We start from the raw sequence: 7602 nt of genomic DNA, 5'->3' as shown, positions 1-7602 counted from the left end.
AACAACGCGAGCCGCTGCCACCACCTCCTCCTCCCCCTCAGCCTCCTGAGTGGACTGAAAGCAGCTAGGGCTGAGGAAATGAAGCCACCTCGGCTTGCATTGTTTTCTGAGCCTAGAGCCAGGGTGCTTTCATTGCAGGGTGGAGCTTCTTGTTTCAGGAAACACTGGGCGTCGTTGCTGCCCCCTGAGGGGAGGGCGATTCTGGGCTGCGCGATTGGGGGACTTCATGGCATTGGGTGGGTGGGTGGGAGCGAGGATGGATGGAGTCCGCGAAGCGGGGCTTGCCTGCCCTTGCTGGCTGCCTCTGCTTCCTTAGGGGTGGGGAAGGGGGCTCATCTGGACCAAGGGTGAGTCTCCCCCTCAGTTTCCCCTGAAGGATCTTCCGTCGCTTTTGCCTATGTCTTCCCTCTGTTAAAATCCCCCCAACACACACACACTTATTTTCAGGAGGATAGATTTTGTGTCTGAGCATTCTCACAAGACGGTGGGTCTTTCCCCCCCCCTCATAAAAACAGTTAAATAAAGAAAAAAACAATATATCCTCATGCAAGAACTTTTCTGCTTCCGATTACCCCCATGCTTACAAGTTGCAAAGGAAACACGGAAGCAGGGAAGCGGCTGCCCAACTCCGGAGCTCCACACCATTTTTTTTTTCAGAGGGAATCTCACTTGAGTATAAGCCGAGGGGTTTTTTTTCAGCACAAAATATGTGCTGAAAAACTCAGCTTATACTCGAGTCAATAAGTTTTCCCAGTTTTTTGTGGCAAAATTAGGTGCCTCGGCTAATATTCGGGTCGACTTATACTCGAGTATATACGGTAATTAGTTAGGCTGCTTTAAAATGCCTCCAGTGTTTCCAACAAAATTATTCTCAGAACAGAAGACTTTGTGCTTGTGTGAGGGTGAAGAGCAGGCTTTTACATATATTACAATAATATCTCAAACATGTTACGATAATGTGACTCTATAACTAACTTTACTTTTTTCTTAGAGCTATAATCTAATCACCTTATTTTAAGCCATCTTTCATTAGAGTTTAAATATGAGACTTTACGTTGGATCACATGTCTGGTCTAACAAGAAAAAGAATATTTAGAAAAAAAATATTAATGGGCCCTTGATGCCATTCCATTTCTAATATATGTATCTTCTATCGTATTAATGTGGAAATTGATCCCCTTCTTATTTGTCCTAATCACTTTTTTAGTAATGCTGATAAAATATTATGCTGTTCTCCATAAGCAACAATAGAGAAATTCCTGAATTTAATCAAGCAATGTGAACTGAACACACTCAAGGACTGGCCCTTGATATATAATTAAATTAAAATAATATTTCTGTTGAGCTGTTTATAGCATATAGTGTTACCTATTTCTGTTTCTTGCAAGCTACATTTATTTAAAGAACCAAAAACCAAACCACTATACAGGTAGTCCTCATTTAGCAACAATTGGGACTAGCAACTTAGTCGTTACACAAGGTGCTTGTTAAGTGTAATCATGTTTCTGCTTATGATGTAACTCCAGCTTTGCTTTGCTTTACAGACCTGCAAAAGTTGTAAATGTGAGGAGTGGTTGTAAAGTTATTTTTTCATCACAGTTATTCTGTGAATGGTTGCTAAAACAGGGCAGTCACCAAACAAGGATTACCTGTGTCTACTATGGGCTAATTACATGTATTGCAATGTTAACTCTTCAGTATCATTGTATTAGCTCAAGGTTGGCAGAGAGTTATTATTATTTACAGTTACACATTCTGGAATACCCCTCTGTGGCTGACTGAACATAACCCTTAAGTTAAACATAAAAACACATGCTTTCTTTGGGTAATATCTTCGACATACACCAGCTTTTCTTTCATTCAACAGAGTTCTCTTGTCTAAAATTGTCCCAAATACTTCAAAAAGTTAACTTTCACAAGCTTAGCAATCATATTTTGGAAGTTGGAGTTATAATACGTATCAACTAGGTTCTATGGGTTCACTAACATTCTTGAATTATTAAGTTTACAAATGATTCTTGGTTTACTATGTTCAACTCTGTCCTAAGTCTCTCTGTCTCTCACATGCTGAGCTTAGTTTATTTCCACCGCATCTGTGCTATATCTAGAATGAGAAGTCATACATTATTTACCTTGTCTAAATCTTAGAAGGATATTTCCTTTTGCGTTTTGCGTTTTGCCAAGCATCTTTAAAATAAGATGCTTGGCTCCAAAATAGCTGAAAAATGTCTTGAAACAAAGTTAGTTTAAAGGTTTTATTTGGAAATAACCAGACAATGATTAAAATCTTATGTATATTTATTCTTCTACATTCCTTTCAAAAAATTTCCTTAACACCATTAAGATTTTTTCCAATTTAAATACAGATAATTTCATTTAATTATAACTTTGCACCTAGCTTTCATTCTGGTTATATTGAATTAGTTCTTGATCATATTATTAGCAAAATATTTAAAAATGGTGCTTGCAGTTACCTGGATGAAATAACTTTGAGGTTTTATGGCAGATCATATGACAGAAGTCACCTTTACAAACATGTATCCTTGGCTGTCAGAGAAATATACCTGATAATTTCTTTCAATCTAAATTACAATTCATTCTTTCTATAGGTGCTCCTGAAAATAACACCTATTTGCCCATCACATAAAAGATCTAATGTGTTAACCAGCATGTTACCTGAATAATAATATATTCTACAGTCTGAGTGTTTTTGACTTATTTCCAATCCTAGCTCAAAGTGCTTAAGTCCTAGCTTATTCATCTATAAAGATGAATATTTACCATCACAAGCAAAATAGCAAAATAGATGGACAACCTTGAAAAACTCTTTGTAAATAATCCCATTTATGAAACTCCCGAAAGAGAGGTCTGGTTGCCAAGCTTCCTTTAATGTTATCTAAGTACTAGCTAAACATTACTAGCAGAGTACATTTTAATTGGTTGTGTAACAGTTGAAGCATATTGCCCAGAAGGTAAGCAGTTCAAAAATCCTGATCTAGATTTATGATCTCTTGTACCCAAAGAGGATCCTTGTAACTATGAGAATGATGAGTTACTGCCAAGGCTAAAGGCAGATTATTTCAACTATGAATATATAGCAATATTCTTCTCAGCATATGTATGTATGTATGTATGTATGTATGTATGTATGTATGTATGTATGTATGTATATGCAAGATAAGTTAGATTGAAGTGTTCCATATTTATATAAGCTGTATTGCATGCAAAGAAATATGCAGTAGTTTAACAAGTGTGATGATTGCCCGTATGAAATGATGGGGCTTTCTGTGCTCCTAAATCAGGTTACGTCAGGAAATGAATTTAACTAGTCAAGAATCTTGTTTCACTCAGTGGCCAGCGACATCTCTATGCAAAATCAGCAGACAAGGAGCAAAAACAGCATCTGCTTTGGTCAACCACACTTTAGAGATATACTGTGTCAATGTATCAATTTCAGCAGTTCTAGTTGTTGTTTTTTAAAAAAATATCTAGACTCCTAGTCATTGTTTATGAAGTATTTTATAAAGTTTCTGGCATATTTATATACCTGGTATCTACAGTTAGAAGATCTTTGCATACATTTTACTTAGTTGTTCAAGCTATATTGCTACAATATTGTTTGAATGTACTATTACATAGTTTCAGCAAAACTTAAAACACCTCTTGTATACAGCGAAGAAATGCAGCACATAAAAACAACTTGAACAACTTGAAGAGAGGACCCTGCAACAGCCAAAATCCAAAAAGCATGAAGAAAACAGACCCAAATATATAAACACAACTCGGTTCTCAAGCCTTACATTTCAAGAACACTGCCAAATGATGTGCAGGAAAGTTTTGTAAGTTAAAATAAACCTTGTCATGCCAAAAGTACCAGGATTTAGTAAGTCCTGCATAGCAGGGATAAAATAGCGATTAAAATATGATTTATATCAGCAGTTGCCAACAGGTGGGCCATGAGAAAATTTGATGGGCCGTAGAGAAATCTCACCCCCAGACCACCACCCCAAGGCAATTAATCCAGGCTGCACAGAAACACAAGGCCGTGCTGGCCACATGGCCCGTGGAAACCCTCCTGCCCACTCACTCCTTACACAGTAATCTTGCCTGCTAAATTGCTATTTTTCCTTTTTCCGACCATCATATGTTCTACTTTGCCGGGAGATTTAGATTAGCTAGGAAGCAGGAAATGTTTGGATTTCTTGCTTTCTAGCTAGTCTTTAGATCTTTGGCTCTGCTTTTAAGTACAGCCGAACCTTAGGACTGAAGGTTTGCTTGCAAGCAAATTCAATTGCAGATTCACGGCAAGCAAATTTGAGAGACTGAGCTAGCCGATGGCAGATAGATAGATCACTGTGAGCAACTCAATCTGCCTGCTTGCTTTGCCTGATTTTAGGTAAAAGTTGCTCTTTTTAAAATAAAAAATTCAATATTTACATGCATGGTGTATTGTGAGTTAATTTTGTGAGTTGCTTGCAAGCAAATTTTATGTGACAGACTGAGCTAGCCAATGGCAGATAGATAGATTTCTGAATGAATCTGTGATTCTGTGAGCAACTCAATCTGCCTGCCTGTTTTGCCTGATTTTGGGTAAAAGTTGCTCTTTTTTTATAAAAAATTCAATATGTAGATAAATATTTATAATATTTACATGCAAGCCATGCCCATCCAGTCACATGACCACCAAGCCACACCCACAAATTAGGCCACACCCACAGAACCAGTTAGTGGTCCCTGGGATCTAAAATTAGGAGTCTGGTGGTCCCTGAGGTCCAAAAGGTTGGCGACCTCTGATTTATATTAAGGAAGAATATCATCAAGTTACTATGGTTTAGCCTGCAACCCTTCCAACACTGCCTGGAGAATGGCTGAAGCTGCTACAGCACCAGGATCAGGCTGTTCTAGATGAGCTGAGCTGATATAACTGGCTCTGCCTGCAGAAGCTTCCATATTTTTTGAAGATTCAGCAGCAGCTTCTGCCTTCTGGGGGCGGGGGGAAAGCAACATAAATGTGTATACTATAAATGTGTATGTAGTTGAAAAAAACAGTACAGAGAAATCTCTGAAATATCCATTGCCGGCATAAATATTATGGTCTGCATAGTTCAAATGTACAGTTTGTGATGTATAGTACCAGAGGTGGGATTCAAATTTTTAAACAACCGGTTCTGTGGGCATGGCTTAGTTGGTGGGCGTGCCTTGGTGGTAATGTGACTGGATGGACATGACTTGGTGGCCATGTTATTGGCTGAATGCGGCCAACTCAATATCACTCACATCGAGGTATGTATCTCCTCACCTGGCCTCTCATGACTGTGGGGATGCTGCAACAGTCATAAGTGTGAAAAATGGTCCTAAGCCACTTTTTTCAGTGCCATTGTAACTTTGATCACTCCACACAAGCAAAGTACCAGCAAAGGAGGGGAAAAAAAACTCCAGAGACATTCCTGAGACAGGAAGTCTAGTCCTGTCAAGAATGTAATAAGGGTTAATGGAGAGGCAGTTTCTGTAAGCAACACCAGAATGTTTCCTTCCTGCCTTCCTTAAAGGATTAGGCCAGTAATTTCTTCTAACAACTGGTTCTCTGAACTGCTTAGAATGTTAACAACCAGTTCTAGAGAATAGGTGTGAACTGGTAGAATCCCACCCCTGTATAGTACCCAGAACTCAAATGCTTTTATACAGATCAAAAGAAACTTGGGAGTCTGTAAATGTGTCTAAAACCAATATGTGGATGAAGAAGAGAGCACATCTGTAGAATACACAGAGATAATGTATTAGAAACATGAATCTTAGCTTTTTATAAGAAAGATCTCAAAAGCAACCCTAAAGTCACTTGCGTAGGCAGAAATCCATTTTTGACATCCAAACCAGTTTTCAATATTTAATCAATTCTTTACTTCCATGCCTCTTTTTTCCTCCACTATCTCAAACAATGACAACAATTATAAAACTAATAATTGCTGTTAATGGATTAAACTAGACTTTTTTAAACATCCAATTGTAGGTTGTAGGAGCAGTTATAACACTGAGGAATAAGATACCTCATTTTGTCTTGACCCTACAAATGTTAAATTGGAAGGTGATCTCTAGGTTCAGGACCCCTGAAGGGGCGAGTTTCACCTTGGAATATTAAGCACACTCCAGGGAGCTGTAGTGGTGCAGTGGTTACAATGCAGAATTGCAGGCTAATTTGGACCACTGGCAGGAGTTCGATCCTGACTGGCTCAAGGTTGACTTAGCCTTCCATGCTTCTGAAGTGGGTAAAATGAGGGCCCAGATTGTTTGAGGCAATCTGGTGACTTTGTAAACCACTTACGAGAGAGCTGTAAAGCACTATGAAGCAGTAAATTAAGTCTAAGTGCTACTGATATGGCTAATCCTGCAACAGTGATTGCCACTCCCCAATGTCAATAAAGCCCCTCATGGAAATAATCCCATTAATAACTCTACTAGCATTAAGTACATCACAAATGTTATAATCTGCAATTAGTATCACTAGTGAAGGAAAGAAAATATGGCTGCCATCATGGTACCAACAGAAGAAACTCAAAGACAATAAGGATAATAGGATAAATTTCTTACCATGGTTCCGTCCTCTGGGTACAGCTCCTCCATACCTGTCAGAGGAAATATTTAATAGAATAGTTTCTACAATATGTTTGGGTAAACAGCTCCACACACCTTGTACTCCATGGGTAGTACAAGATTGATGGAGCTGTTTACCCACACATGAGAATTCATTTATCAACAGAATCAGAAAATAATTTATGGAGCTGAGGATTGAACTGTGGAGTCTTTGATAGTCTCTGAACTTTGTTGTTTGCTTCCAGATGTTTCACTACCCAACTAGGTAACAGTCTCAATGATATTACTTAGTTAGATGATGAAACATCTGCAAGCAAACCATCAAGCTCAGAGAGTTACCAAGGATACCAGAATCAGTAAAAATTTAAAATCTTTTCCTCTCTTGGGCAGAAACACAACTACTTTCAAATTATTAATCTTAATGTATCAATAAGAGCTTTGGTGGCACAGTGGCTAGAGTGCAGTACTGCAGGCTACTTCTGCTGCCTGCTGCCTGACTGAAATTTGGCAGATCGAATCTCACCAGGCTCAAGGTTGACTTAGACTTTCATCCATCTGAGGTCAGTAAAATGAGGACCAGGAATGTTGGGAGCAATATGCTGACTCTGTAAAGCGCTTAGAGAGGACTGTAAAGCACTATATATAAGTCTAAGTGCTATTGCGATTGCTAGTGCTACAATACAAAATTCAGAGCATATATAATCTCCAATGCTGAGAGAGGAAGAGCAACAGCTCATGTTTACCACATTTTGTTTTAGAGAAAACAACAGTAATACCCAAAGCTAGTTTGAATTATGGATACTGCAACAATTTATTTTGCTCAGTTGCAAGATCAATCATTTTTGGTCTGATTCCTATTTTCATCCTTCCATCCCAATTTGCAAATACAGCGAACATAAAATCTATTGTGTTTAGGCTTTTGTTGAAAGATGTCAAAATGCCTTTCTTTCGAGGATTTAATTTTCCCGCTGGGAGAGCTTCGGTGCAAGGATATGGACAACTGCTTGAAAGTTG

This window comes from Pseudonaja textilis, chromosome 1 (assembly GCF_049901715.1).
Source record: "Pseudonaja textilis isolate UNSWEBS1 chromosome 1, rPseTex1.2, whole genome shotgun sequence".
NCBI classification, from domain to species: Eukaryota; Metazoa; Chordata; class Lepidosauria; order Squamata; family Elapidae; genus Pseudonaja; species Pseudonaja textilis.
Note: the sequence above shows the minus strand (reverse complement) of the source record.